Source organism: Anser brachyrhynchus, assembly GCF_964034855.1.
Source record: "Anser brachyrhynchus genome assembly, chromosome: 18".
Lineage (NCBI taxonomy): Eukaryota > Metazoa > Chordata > Aves > Anseriformes > Anatidae > Anser > Anser brachyrhynchus.
Genome location: NC_137711.1, coordinates 744560 through 757393, shown reverse-complemented (window position 1 = coordinate 757393; position 12834 = coordinate 744560).

Genomic DNA, 12834 nt, shown 5'->3' with positions numbered 1-12834 from the left:
AGTCACCAGCGACAGATAAAATAGGGAGATTCATTGTGGGTTGTGCAAAGAAGACGATGTGGTGGCCAGACACCAGAGGTGCCTTGAATCTTCCTGCCTGGCTGTTGGAATGATGCCTTATCTTGAGTTTAAGGGCTCAACCTGACCCTGAGCCATTTTTAACCCGAGGTGGGAAGAGCCTGCCCCTGGGTGTCCTTCTCTGCTTTGAACTCACTGCTTTCACTCACTCCACAGTGTCTGCTCTCCTGTTGTTTTTCATTGCTGTACCTCTGAAACCTGAGGCAGACCCAGTTTTTGAGCGTTTGATGCTCTGTTTCTTGAAGATGCTTTAACTCTCAGGACTCAGAAATAACTCTTAGCAAATGCAGTGCAGAGAGACCCAACGAGAAGACATCTAATCTAACGTATCACATTTCCATAGCTTGTGCTGCAAGCAGCAATTTGTGGTTCAGCAGCAACGGCTGAGTAGAGACAAGCATTATCACAGGAATTTCTTCCATCTCTCGCCTGAGCGTGTGACAAATAAGTCTTGGCTGTGGCATTGTCTTTTCTGGTTTCAGACTAACAGGCTTAACTCTTTTCTGCTTCCCTGGAAAGGCAATTTTATCGTCGCCGTGTGCACCTTCGCCCCCCCCCCTCTTCGCCGAGAATTTGCTGCGGGAGGCAGCAGCCCGTGCACCTGGCCAGCACAGCTCCCAGCGGGAAGGGGCAATAGGGGGAGCCCCGGGGGCGCGGGCTCCGAGAGCAGCCAGCCGGGCTGGCCCAGCGCGGCTCGGCCGAGGGGGCTTTCGGGGAACGGGGGGGTCTGGGGCTGCGTCCCGTGAAGCGCAGAACCCCAAAGGGGCTCCTGCGGGAGGGCGGGGGGGGGGGGGCAGCGGCCGCCTGCTGGGGGTCCCTCGGCTGGCCCGGGACAGGAGGCGCCCGCCCCGCCGGCAGCGGCCCCCCCGGGGGGGCGGACACCAGCCTGGGCAGGGGCTGCTCCTGCAGGCGCCGTGACAGCGGGCGCTGTGTGCCGTGCCGAGCCGTGCCGTGCCGTGCCCTGCAGTGCCGTGCCGTGCCGTGCCGTGCCGTGCCGTGCCGAGCTGTGCCGTGCCGAGCCGTGCCGTGCCGTGCCGAGCCGTGCCGTGCCGTGCCCTGCAGTGCCGTGCCGTGCCGTGCCGTGCCGAGCCGTGCCGTGCCGTGCCGTGCCGTGCAGTGCCGTGCCGTGCCGTGCCGAGCCGTGCCGTGCAGTGCCGTGCCGTGCCGTGCCGTGCCGTGCCGTGCCCTGCAGTGCCGTGCCGTGCCGTGCCGTGCCGAGCCGTGCCGTGCCGTGCCGTGCCGTGCCGTGCAGTGCCGTGCCGTGCCGTGCCGAGCCGTGCCGTGCCGTGCCGTGCCGTGCCGTGCCGAGCCGTGCCGTGCCGTGCCGTGCCGTGCCGTGCCGTGCCGTGCCCTGCAGTGCCGTGCCGTGCCGTGCCGTGCCCTGCAGTGCCGAGCCGAGCCGTGCCGGGCCGCACCGTGCAGTGCCGAGCCGTGCTGTGCCGAGCCGAGCCGTGCCGTGCCGTGCCGTGCCGTGCCGAGCCGAGCTGTGCCGTGCCGTGCCGTGCCGAGCCGTGCCGAGCCGCACCGTGCAGTGCCGAGCCGAGCCGAGCCGGGCCGGGCCGGGCCGGGCCGAGCCGAGCCGAGCCGTGCCGAGCCGTACCGAGCCGAGCCGTGCAGTGCCGTGCCGGGCCGGGCCGTGCCGGGCCGCACAACGGGGCAGCGGCAAGAGCATGGACAACGAGGATTTCCCGTGTTAGCGGGGGAAGTGCAAGGCAGAGCAGGCTGGCGGAATTGCCTCAGTATGGCACTGGTGAGCCCGCTTTCGCGTCTAGCACAGCCTCCGGTGTCTCCAAAGCGAGACGGAAACGTTGGAGGGAGCCGGGAAACAGGTAGCGGGGTGCCGGAGCGGCAGGAGGCAGCGGGCTGGTCTGGCACCTCAAAGGGCAGGTTGAGGACATCTTGGTCAGCCCGTAAGCCTCCGCACGGGGAGGAAATCCGTGGGCTCGGATGCGCTTTCATCTAGTGAATGAAGCCACAACAGGATCCAGCGGCTGAAGTCCGCAGCAGCAGCAGTGGGGACTGGAATGCGGTGCCATTTTAGCACCGAATGAAAGCCGGCGGCAGAAAAAAATCCAGGTGGAAAGGCAAAAATCTGCGCTGCCTGGCATCTCTGTAGGAGATCTGCTGCCATCCGGCCACTGGCTGTTAGGGGCAGGATGCACAGATGCTGGGGATTGGAACCCCCAGCCTGCGGTACGGGGGCGGCTCCCCTCGTTCAAGCGCCCCGCCCGCCCCCCGGGATTTTGTGCACTCCTGTGAGCCGCCCTCCTGCTCCGGGGCTGTCCCCTCACCGCCTTTGACTTTTATAGGATCAATTCCTTCTCTCCGGGGCGTTCTCGTATTGCACAGCCGCCGTGCCCGCACACCGGGCACCTCCGGGGGGCAGCCGGGGGGTGCGGGCTGCGGGCAGGCTGCGGGGCCCCCCCTCCCCGGGCGCTCCCACTCGCGGCCGTGGCGCTGCGTGTCCCCACGCTGCGTGTCCCCGCCACGCGTGGCCAAGGGTCAAATCCCCGCGGCGGGGAAGCGGAGCGGCAGCGGGAGCCCGGCTGGGACAGACGCGGCGCTGTTTGCCGGGGGGCTGCGGCGGGGAAGCCCCCGCTTAGACATGGGCAGGCAGCCGGGGGGGGCGGCCCGAAGGTAGGGCTGCGGGGTGGGGTGGGGGGGGGGTGTTCCCCCGAGGAGAAGCCGGAGCGGATCAGAGCCGAGCTCGGGGACTTGCCCCGGGTCTGCGCAGCACCGGGGACTTCGCAGCGGTCCCGGCGTCGGGGGGAGCCGCAGGGAGAGGCCGGGGGGGTGGGGGGGGTTGGGGGGGTCAGGACAGTCAGGGCCGTCCGTGGGCCGGTCGGCGGGCGTCCGGCGCTGGGGGCAGGATGAGGCCCGCCCTCGGCAAACACAGGGCGAATGGGGGGGGCGCATCCCGCCGCGGGAGGAAACGTCCCGCGGTCCCGACAGGAGCGGGAGGAAAACGAAACGGGGACGAGAAAGCCGAGGAGGGCCGAGGCGCGGGGTGGTGCGGGCGGCCGGCGGCCCGGCGGCGCCCGGGCTGCCCAGCCCGGTTCGGCCCGGTTCGGCCCGGCCGGCCGGGGGCGGCGCGGCGCTCACACCTGCATTGCAGCAGGGGCGGGCGGCGGAGCGCTCCCGGGCCGCCGGGCTGGGCTGTCCGCGCAGCGCTGCATTGCAGCACTGCAGGAGCCCCCTCCTTCCCCGCGCCCTTCTCCTCCTCCCGCCGCCGCCGTTCGGCTCCGGGCGCGCAGCCCGGGGCGCGGGACGGCCCCGCCACGCTCCGCTCCTGCTCGCGCGGGTCAGCGGGCCGTGCAACGACCGAGCCGTCCCGGGAACGCTGTCCTGGGGCGGGGGACACGCAGCGACCGTGCTGTGCCCCCTGCCGACCGGGGAGGTGTCTGTCATCGGTTACCGATGGCCCCCGCGCGAGTGGCGGGAGCGGCCCGTCCCGTCGGGGCAGCCGCCGTCCCTCCCGCCTGTCCCCGAGCCCCCGGCGAGGCCCCAGCGCCTCGTCCCGGCACCAGAACCGCCTCCGTCCCCGCGGGGCAGGCGGAGCTGTCCGCCCCGACGGGCCTCCGGCTTCGCGTGGACCGGGCACTGCCCGGCCTCGTTCTCCCGGGCTTCCCGGAACCGCTTCGGGAGCGTGGGCCGGTCCCGCGGAGACTCGGTAACGCCACCGGGACGGGCAGAGCTGACGGGCGCTGTGCCGGGCCGGCCGGGCTCCCGGGGCTGCCCCTCCGGCCGCTGCCCGACGGGACGGTCCTCCGCGCCGCCGGGGCACTTGCGCTGCCCGCGGGGCGGGCGGAGAGGGGCGGCAAGCCTCGCGTCCCGGGCGCACCGGGCAGGGAGGCTGGCGGCCGCGCTCCGGGCTCCCTCGCCTGGGGACAGCGGCCCGGGGACCGGCGCCAGCCCGGCGTGCCCAGGCCCTGCGTGGTCCCCGCCAGCCGCGACCGGCGGCTGCTGCGCGCGCGGGGCGCGGAGGGGACCGGGGCGACCCCGGTGGGAAGGAGCCCGGCGGCGGGCGGGCGTCCCGGGACCTGCCCCGCCGGCGGGTGCGGGGCGCGGGGGGGGGTGCCGGGTCCCCGGCCGGGGGGAGCGCCCGCCCCGGCCCACCGGGGGCCCGTTCCCAAGGCTCCCGCTCTGTGTCTGCTTTGGGAAAACGCCAGCACGGTAACAAAATGGCGGGGAAAGGGTGGGATTGTCACGGCGAGCCCTGCGGCGCTGCCCGCCCGCCCCCCGGCAGCGCCCGGCCGGCCCCGGGGCGCCCGTTCCGGCGCAGGCAGCGAGGCGGGGCCCCCCCCCCCGGGCCGCCGGGCCGCCCGGTCTCGCCGCCCGGCCCCGCTCCGGTGCCGCCGCAGCTGCAGAAAATGGCTGCTCGGCGGAGCCCGCTGAATCCTGCCGTGTGTGCGTGTGTGTGCCTGTGTGTGTGCGCAGGGGGGGCGGCGGGGGGGGAACGGCGAGGAAGCGCCGAGGCTCTCCCCGGCGGCCGCGCCCCCCCGGTGCCCCGCGGCGGGGGGCGGCCGAGGGTCCCGCGGGGAGGCGGCGGGGCCGGGGGGCCGGCACGGAGCCTCCCGCCGGGGCCTCACCTGCGGCGGGGCGGGGGGGGCGCGGGGCTCCGGGCCCCGCCGGGCAGCACGTGCCGGCCGCCCCCGGTGCCCGCCGCGGCGGAGGGCTGGGGCCGCGGCGGGGCGGGCCGGCTGCTCCCGCAAGGCGCCTCGCCGGTGGTGCCCGCTCCCGCAGGCGGTCCTGCAGCGGCCGCTCTCCGGCTCGGTTGAAAATAAATAAAATAAATAAAATTAAATACAATAAAACAGAAGCCGGGGCGGGAGCGGCGCTGCGCGAACGCGGCTCGGCCACGGCTCGGTGGCGAAGCCGCAACGAAAACTCGGCCCCGCGGCCCCGCGCCCAGCCGCCGCCCCCTGCCCGTCGCGGCGGCCGCCCCCCGCCGCCTGCCCGCGGGGCCGGAGCGGACACGCGTGGGAGCGGGGCCGCCGCCTCCCCGCCTCCCTCGCAGCCGGGGTCCCGCTCCCGGCGGGTGCGCGCGGCGCCTTTCGCGCGTGTCCGCGTTCCGAGGGGACGTCCCTGAAAGGTGCCTGGGGGAGCCGCGGTGGAGCGAGCCTGCCCCCACGGGGGACCGGCCGCCGGGGGCCGGGCTGGCGGCGCATTGCGGGGCCGGGGCACGGTGCAAAGGACGCGTCCCGCCCCCCTCCCGCAGCGCTGCCCGGCCCGGGACGCACGGCAGCCGCCCCGGGACGGCTCGGCGGAGCGGAGCGCGGGGCTCCCCCGTGCCGCGCCCTGCCCGCCCCGTCGGCGGTCCCTTCCCCGCAGCCCACACCCGGAGAGCGCGGCCGGAGGGAACGGGTCCCCGCCGCGGCAGCGGGACGGGGCGAGGCCCGGGGGGTCCCGCAGCCCCCGCCGGTCTCCTCCCGCCCGGGGCGCCGTCGGGGCCCACGGAAGACGGCGCCGCCGCCCCCTCCGGCGACGCTCCCCGCGGCTTCGGGGCAGCGCTGCCCGCCGGGGCCGGGGCCGGACAGGGGCAGCGGGCCGGCCCCGGGGGGGCGGGCGGGGCTGGGGGCTGGGGGCCGCCGCGCGGGGGTCCCGTCGGGGGGCACGGGGAGCGGGCGGGGGGGGGCAGCTCCCGGCCCCGCGGGCGGAGGGGGGGGGGGGGGGCCGCGGGCCCGTTCCACTCGTGCGAGCGCGGTTGCTGCGATACGGGCGGGCCAATGAGCGCGCACCACCTCACCGCGGGCTCTGGCACCGCTTCCTTATATGGTGCGCGCCGTCCGCGGGGCGCCGCGCTCATCGCCATATAAGGGCATGAACCTAAATACAGCCGCTACCTAGGGCGGCGGGGCGGGGCGCGGCGGGGCGGGGCGGGGGGGGGGGGGGGGGGGCCGGGGCAGAGCCGCCAGCCCGGGCCGGGTCCCGGCACCCCGGGACCCCGACGTCCCGCCCGGGACCCCGGCTCTGCCCCGCCGCAGCCGCCGCCGGTCATGGAGAGCAATGCAAATGGGCCGTGCTGCCCCTCTAATTGCTTTTGTTAAACGCGGCGCCGCGCGCGGCCGCGGGCACGGGGACGGGGAACGGGAACGGGGCAAGGCCGCCGCCGGGTGACCCCTTCGGTTCCCTGCCCGGAGCCGGGGATCCCACGCGGGGCCGTGAGCTCATCGCCGGGAGCCGCCCCCGCCCCGTCGCGGGGCTCCCCCCGCTGCTCCCGCTCGTGCCCGGCCCCGGTGGAGCGGGGCCGTGGGCTCTGCCCACGCGTGGCGCTGCGGGGGAAGCCGCGGCCGCTGCAGCCCGAGCCGAGAGCGAGCAGCCCCGGCCTTCGGCCGGCCTTGCGGGCAGCACCGCGGCGAGCCGGAGCCGCGCCGCTCAGACGGGGGGGACCCGAGGGGGGGGGTCCGGAGACGTCCCGGCTTCCCCGCCCGCCGCGGGAGCTGGGGTCGGCTCCTGCTTCCTTCGCAAACACCTCGCGTCGGTGTTCCTACAAACAAGCGGCGGATTCAGAACCCCCCAAACAAAAGATCTTTTGTGCAAAGTGCCCGCGGCCCGCCGAGCCGCGATAAAGCCCCCCCCGCCGCGGCCGCCCCACCCCCAGGAGCGGCACCTTGCCCGCCCAGGGCTCGGTGCGAGCCCGCGGAGCGCCGCGGCCGCGACTTGGGCGCCCCGGGACCGGGGGGCAGCGGGGGGGGCTCCGGCTCGCCGTGGCACGCTTCGGCACCGGGGCTGCGGCGCTGCCCCGCGGGCGCTCCCCGTGGGAAGGCCGGGCCGGGCCCCCCCCCACTTGGCCGTCGACAGCCGGAGCGGGGGCTGCGCTCGGGGCACGCCGCCCCCGCGGGCCCGTCTGTGGAGGCTGCGCGGACACGCGTGGGGAGGTTCCCACGCGCAAGGACGACGCGGGAGGCTCCCCCCGACGGGTGGCGGGGTTGTGCTGCGAGGAAGGGGGGGCGGCGGCTCTCCCCCGGGGGGTCGCGGAGGGGAGCCCCCCCCGCACGGCCCGGGGCCGCGGGGCCTGGCACAGCTCCCGGGCCTCCCGCCGACGCGCACCGGGCACAAGGCGGGCGGCAACGGGCGGCGCTGCGGCGGCCGGGACCGCCTGCCCCGCGCTCCTGGGGGCGGCGGGGGCGGCCTTGCCCCCCCGGGGCGGCCGGAGCGCCGCTGGCTGCGCGGCGGCCGCAGCCGCGATTTTCGGGAGGACGGTGCCACCTATGGAGAGCACCTGGAATTAATCGCGCCGGCGGGGCCGCGCCGGGAAGCGTCGCCTTTCCCTGCAGAACCCCCAGGGACGAGCCCGGGCCGCCTCCGCCGCCGCGCCCGCCGCCTCCCCCAGCCCCGCAGCGCCCGCCCCGGGGCCGGGCCGGGCCGAGCCGGGCCAAAGGGCGACGGACGGGGCTCGGCCACGGCTGCCTGCCCTGGGCGGGGGGGGGCCGCCGCTGTCCTTCAGCACCGCCGGCCCGCACCGAGCTGCCCCGGGGAGGAGGCTCCCGGGCGGCGGGGGAGGCCGGCGGGGGGCCGGCCGCAGCGCCGGGCTGCACCTCGTCGGGGTCGTTCCCTTGCCCGCTCGCCGAGGCCCCGTTAACCGGGGATAACGATCGACGGGGCAGAGAGAAGGGGCCCGCCCCAGGCGCTGCGCCCCCGAGCCGGGCTGCTCGGCGCGGAAGCTCCGCGGAGCGGGCACCGCAGCGGCCGAGCCCCGTGGCAGCGGCTCCGTGGCGAGTCCCGGCGGAGCGGGAGCAGCGCGGGGCAGGGGAAGCCGCCGCTCCCGCTGCCCTCCCGGGGCCGCCCGGGCAGAGCTGTGCCCGCCGGGGAGCGCTGCCCTCCCGCCGACACTGGGCACCGGCGTCTCGGGAGCTGCCGGGGAAGCCCTGCCCGGGCCTGAATTCGATGTCAAATCCACGAACGCGTCCTCGCACGGGGATTTCTGGGCTGCAGAGTGGGAGGAAGCCGCTCCGCGCCGCCCGTCCTCCGCGGGGGCTGCCCGGGCATTCCCCGCAATCTCCCCCCCCATCGCCGATCCGCCTGGACCGGCCGCCCCATTGCTCGGGTCGACGGCAGCCCCGGGCCCGGCCGGCTGCAGCCCCGGGGGATGCCACGGTGGGGGTGGCCCGGGGGGATGAGGGGCGTAACGGGGGCGCCCGGGGCCGGCGCAGCCCCGCCTGCAGCGCTGCCGCCTGTAAACGCAGCTCCGTTTATTGGCCCGGTCTCCGGACCCGCCGTCGCCCTCCGTCCCGGGGCCGGTCCTGTATGTGCCTACGGCGCCGGGGGGGGGCCCCGACCGCCTCTCTCTTGCGGGACCGGGGCGGCGGGGGGCCGGGGGATGGGGGCAGGTGCCGCGACCCGGGGCCGGTCGCTGCCTCCCCGCTTCGCCCCGAGGTGCTCGGAAACGAAAGTGCTGCGTCCCGGCGGCCGGGCTCCTCCCGCTCCCGGGGCAGAGCTGCGGGGGCCGGCGGGGGCCGCGGCAGGACCGCGAAGTCCCCGGTGCCCCGCCCGCCCCACCGAGCCCGGCCGGCACCGGCCCGAGGGGCGGGAGCCTGCCCCGGTGCTCGTCGCGGCTCCGCTCAGCAGCTGGCAGAGGAAATCGTTTTCTCGCCCGGGTCCTGGGTGGGAGCGGGCCGGGCTAAGCTCGGAGCCGAACCGGGCGGGGGCGTGGGCCGGGGTGCCGGGGGCGGCAGCTCCGACGGGCGGCCCCGAGGGACCGGGGGTCTCGGCTCTTGCCGGGAGCTGGCCCGGAATGGAGCTCCGGGGCTGGGCTCTGCCCTGCCCGGCGGTACCCACGGCTCGGGCGGGCTGCGGGATGCTTCTCCCGGGATACAAGGGCCGAACCGGCCGCGGTGGCCGTTCGGGCACTCGAAGCCGCTCGGGCTCTACGAAGGGGCGAGCGGCTCTGCCCCCGGTTTCCCGCGGGGTCTCGGCGCTGGGGCTGTTCTCGGGCCGCCCAGGAGAACGGGACGCGGGGCAGCGCGACCTCGGTATAACCGGGACTCCCACCAGCACCGGCAGCCTCGGCCGCCCGGGGAACCGGGCCGGGCCGGGGCCTGGGCTGGATGCTACCCGTCCCGGGCGGGGGTGCCGGGGCACGGAGCAGCACGATCGCAGGAGCTCCCGGGGAGCCGCGGGGAAGAGCCGGGCTGTGGCGCGGGGATCCGCCGAGCCGGCGGCTGGGTCGGTGCCAGCTCCCTCCCGCCCCACTGCGGCCCCGGGCTCGGACACGCGTGCTCGCCCCGGTGCCCCCACGCGCGGCCCCAGGAGGAGCCGCAGCCCCCCGGTTTCGTTGCAAAGCTCGCGGCCGTGGAAGCCCCCACACGGCGAAAAACGAGGGGGGAGCCGGACACGCTGCGCCGGGGCGGCTCGCTGAGACCCCGAGCGCTCCTTATGCGAGTCCGAGCGGGGCGTGGGGATAAAGGGCAACCGAGGGGAGGATTTGGGGTCAAATGGGCGGAAACTGGGTCCACGTTTGTATGTGCAGCGGCAGACGCTCGAATCGGCCGGGAGCAGTCCACGAGTGAGCTCCGAGCGCCGGCACCTCGGGGCAGAGCTGGGGGCGCGGCGGGGCCGGCAGGGGCGGGAGGGGAGCGGGGCCGGGCCCCCCCCCCGGAGCCGGGAGCCCGTGCTGCGCCCCGGCTGCTTTTGCCGTTGACCTCCGGAGCGTGGAGGGCAGCCCCTGCCCGGGCTCCGCTCCTGCTCGCGGTACCCCGGCCGAGCACCAGGGCTCCCCCCGCAGCTCCGCACGCCCCGGGCGGGGGCTTCCCGGGCCCCCTCCGGCAGGAGGAGGAACTGCCCGGGAGAACCGGGCACGCTCCCGCCCGCGGTCTCGTCCCGCGGCGCCGGGGCGGCTCCATCCCGCTTCTCTTTCCCGGCCAAGACGCCGCTGAGCCGCCGCAGCCCCGCTCCTGGGTCGCCCACGGCCCCGGCGGCTCCGGCTGCCCCCCGCCCCCAGCAGCGATCGCTCCCCGCTGCCTTCTCCGCGCCGTTCTCGTTTGTGTCTCGCCTTCTCTCTACCCCCCCCGCACCGCGATCGGGGACTCAGCTCCGGTCCCCGTAGCCGCGTGGGTCCCGCGTGGGTCCCTGCTGGTGCCTGGAGTTGTTTCCCCCGCGGACGGGCGTGCAGGAGGCAGCGGGAACCGTGGGCTCTTTCCTCTCCGCGGCCACGCGTGACTGTGGGGCTCCGCGAATCCGCGTGGCTCTGCGGAGGCTACGGGGCAGAGGCGGCTGCTCGGCAGGGAGCCCCGCAGCCCCTCGAGGCACCTTCAGGACGGTGCCTCCCGCCTGCACCGGGGACAGCGGGAGCGAAGGTGTGGGGCTCACGCCCAGTTCCCCGGGCTGCGGCCCCCCCGCGGACGCGGGGCACGGCCCCTCACGGCCCCGCATGGCCCCGCTGCGCCGCCGCGGTCGCCGTCCCGAAAGCCCCGAGAAGCGGAGCGAGGCGGCGGCGGCATCAGTCCGGCCCCGCTGGGGAGCACGACCGGCCCCCCCGAGCCCCCTCCCCACGTCTGGGCGCTGCCCCCCCCCCCCTTCCCCGTCCCCCCCCCCGCACGCTCCTCTGCGCGGCGTCTTGCGGGTGCGGAATCCGGTCCGCTGCGTCCACGCGAGTTAACGAGCCGCCCTGCCGCCCTGCCTTAATTAACAACGATTAATTCGACATTAACGAAAATCTCCCCAGGACGCCGCTGGCCGGGGACCGGGGAGGGTGCGGAGGCTGCGCAGCCCCCCCCCCGCCCGCCTCCCTCCGCACCAGCGCTGCGCAGCGGCCCGGGCACCGCGCGCAAATCCCGCGCAGCGCGGGGACCCCCGCCACGGGGCGGGCCGCGGGGGGGGCGCGGCCGCGGGAGCCGCGGGTCGGAAACCTCCCCCCTGCGCCCGGGAGCGGGATTCCACCGGGCCCCGCCGGCCTGCCCCCCGCCACGCGTGTTCCCCTTCGCGCGGGACGGGGCGCGGCGGGGACCCTGCCCCCGCTTGGCCCACGGAGCCGCTCCACGCCCCGGGTCCGGCAGCGAGAGGCAGCCGCGGGCTCCTCCACTCGCGTCCCGTGAGCCCCCCCCGTGGGGCCGCGAGTCTGCCGTTCCCGCGTGACCCCCGTGGGAGGCCGGAGCCCGGCCGGCGGGAGCGGGCAGCGCTCCGTGGCGGCGAGCAGGAGCCCCGGGTGATAACGAGCCCCGGGATGGGGACGACACCGGAGCCTTGCGGCTGCCGCTCCCGGTGCACCCGCGGCCCCGCAGCGGCGACCCAGGAGGGGGACAGGCGGTGCCGGGCAGCCCCCGCGCCGAGCGGGCACGGAGGGACGTGTGTGTCCCCCCCCCCGGCCCCGAGGTCCCCGCAGCACCGGAGGCGAGCAGCCGCCGGCCCCGAGCCCCGCTCCGGGGAAGCCGCTGCCTCCTTCACGGAGACGAGGCGCAGCCGACGCTTTTAGGGACCGGCGCGTGGATCCCCCACGCGTGAGCGCGGCCGCCGCCGAGGCTCGCTCCCCCTCGGCTTCTAGCCCCTTAGCGGAGGAGAGCCGCGGGGGAGAGCGGCAGAGCCGTGGGAGGCCTCGTCCGCCCTCGCCCCGCGTGGGCCAGGCGGCAGCAGCCCACCCGCGGGGCGGCCCCGGCCCGAGCTGCTCCCGGGCTCGGGACCGGTTCCACTCGGCGGGACGGAGCCGAAGCGCTGCCGGGCACCCCCGAGCCTCCCCACGACGGCCCCGGGGCGACATCGCGGCTTCCCCGGCTGCGGGCGGGCGGCGGTCCCCCTGCTCCTCCGCGCCCACCGGGGGCAGGACCCGCCCCGGGGGCTCGCGGGGCCCGGTCTCCCGTGGCCGCCCCGGGCTCGGACTCGCGCGGGGGGAGCGGCAGCGGCCCCGCGGGGCCACCGGGGCGGCCGGGCCCCGGAGCTCTGCCGACAGGTGACCGGGGGGGGGGGGGGGCGGGGGGAGCCCCTCCGGTGGCCCCGGGGACACCCCCCGCACCCCGAGCGAGCCGGGGAAAGCAGCCGCGGGCTGCCGGAGCGAGGAAACCAGAAACTCGTATTATGGGCTGTTGAGGTCTACTTTATTTTTACTACCCGAACCGTCGGAAAGTATTTAAACTTAACCAGAACCAGCTGCCCCCGCTGGCACGGCGCGGCGCGGCGCGGCCATTTGTTCCCGGGAAGGGCTTTGGACGATGCCGAGCTCTGCCGGCCGCCGGCTCCCGGCGCGGCAGCAGCGAGGGGGTTTCGACGTAAGCCGCGAGCGCTTCGCTCCCGATTCTGCTGCCTTTGGCACAAAAAAACCCGCGGGGCGCGGGGAGGGGCGGGGGAGGGGGGGGGCGGCGGTGGCTGGGGAGGGGGGTGGGGGGAGAGAAGAGAACGCGGGGCCCGGCCGCCCCCCCGGGTTCGCCCCGTCCAGGTGTGCTCGGAGCGGTGATGCCCGGAGGGGGGGCGGGGGGGATGATGGAAGGGGGGGGGCGGTCCGCCCCGCCCCGCTCCGCCCCGTCCCGGGGCCGGCGGCTGCCGGTGGCTGCGGCTCCTTTGTGCTGCGCTGGGCTATTGGAGGCGGGGGGGGGGGGGGGGGCAGAGACTCGACGGGGGGGGGGGGGCGCCCCCCTCGGAGCGGGCGGGGCGGCCGCGGGGAGAGAGGGGGGGGAGCGGGGGGGGGGGGCGCGGCCGCGCCCCCCCCCCCCGCTCCCCCCCCTCTCTCCCCGCGGCCGCCCCGCCCCGCGCTCATCGGGACGCGGCGCACGTCGGGGGGCGGCGCGGCGGCGGGGGCGGGCGCCGGGCCCGGGCCAATGCGGCGCGGGC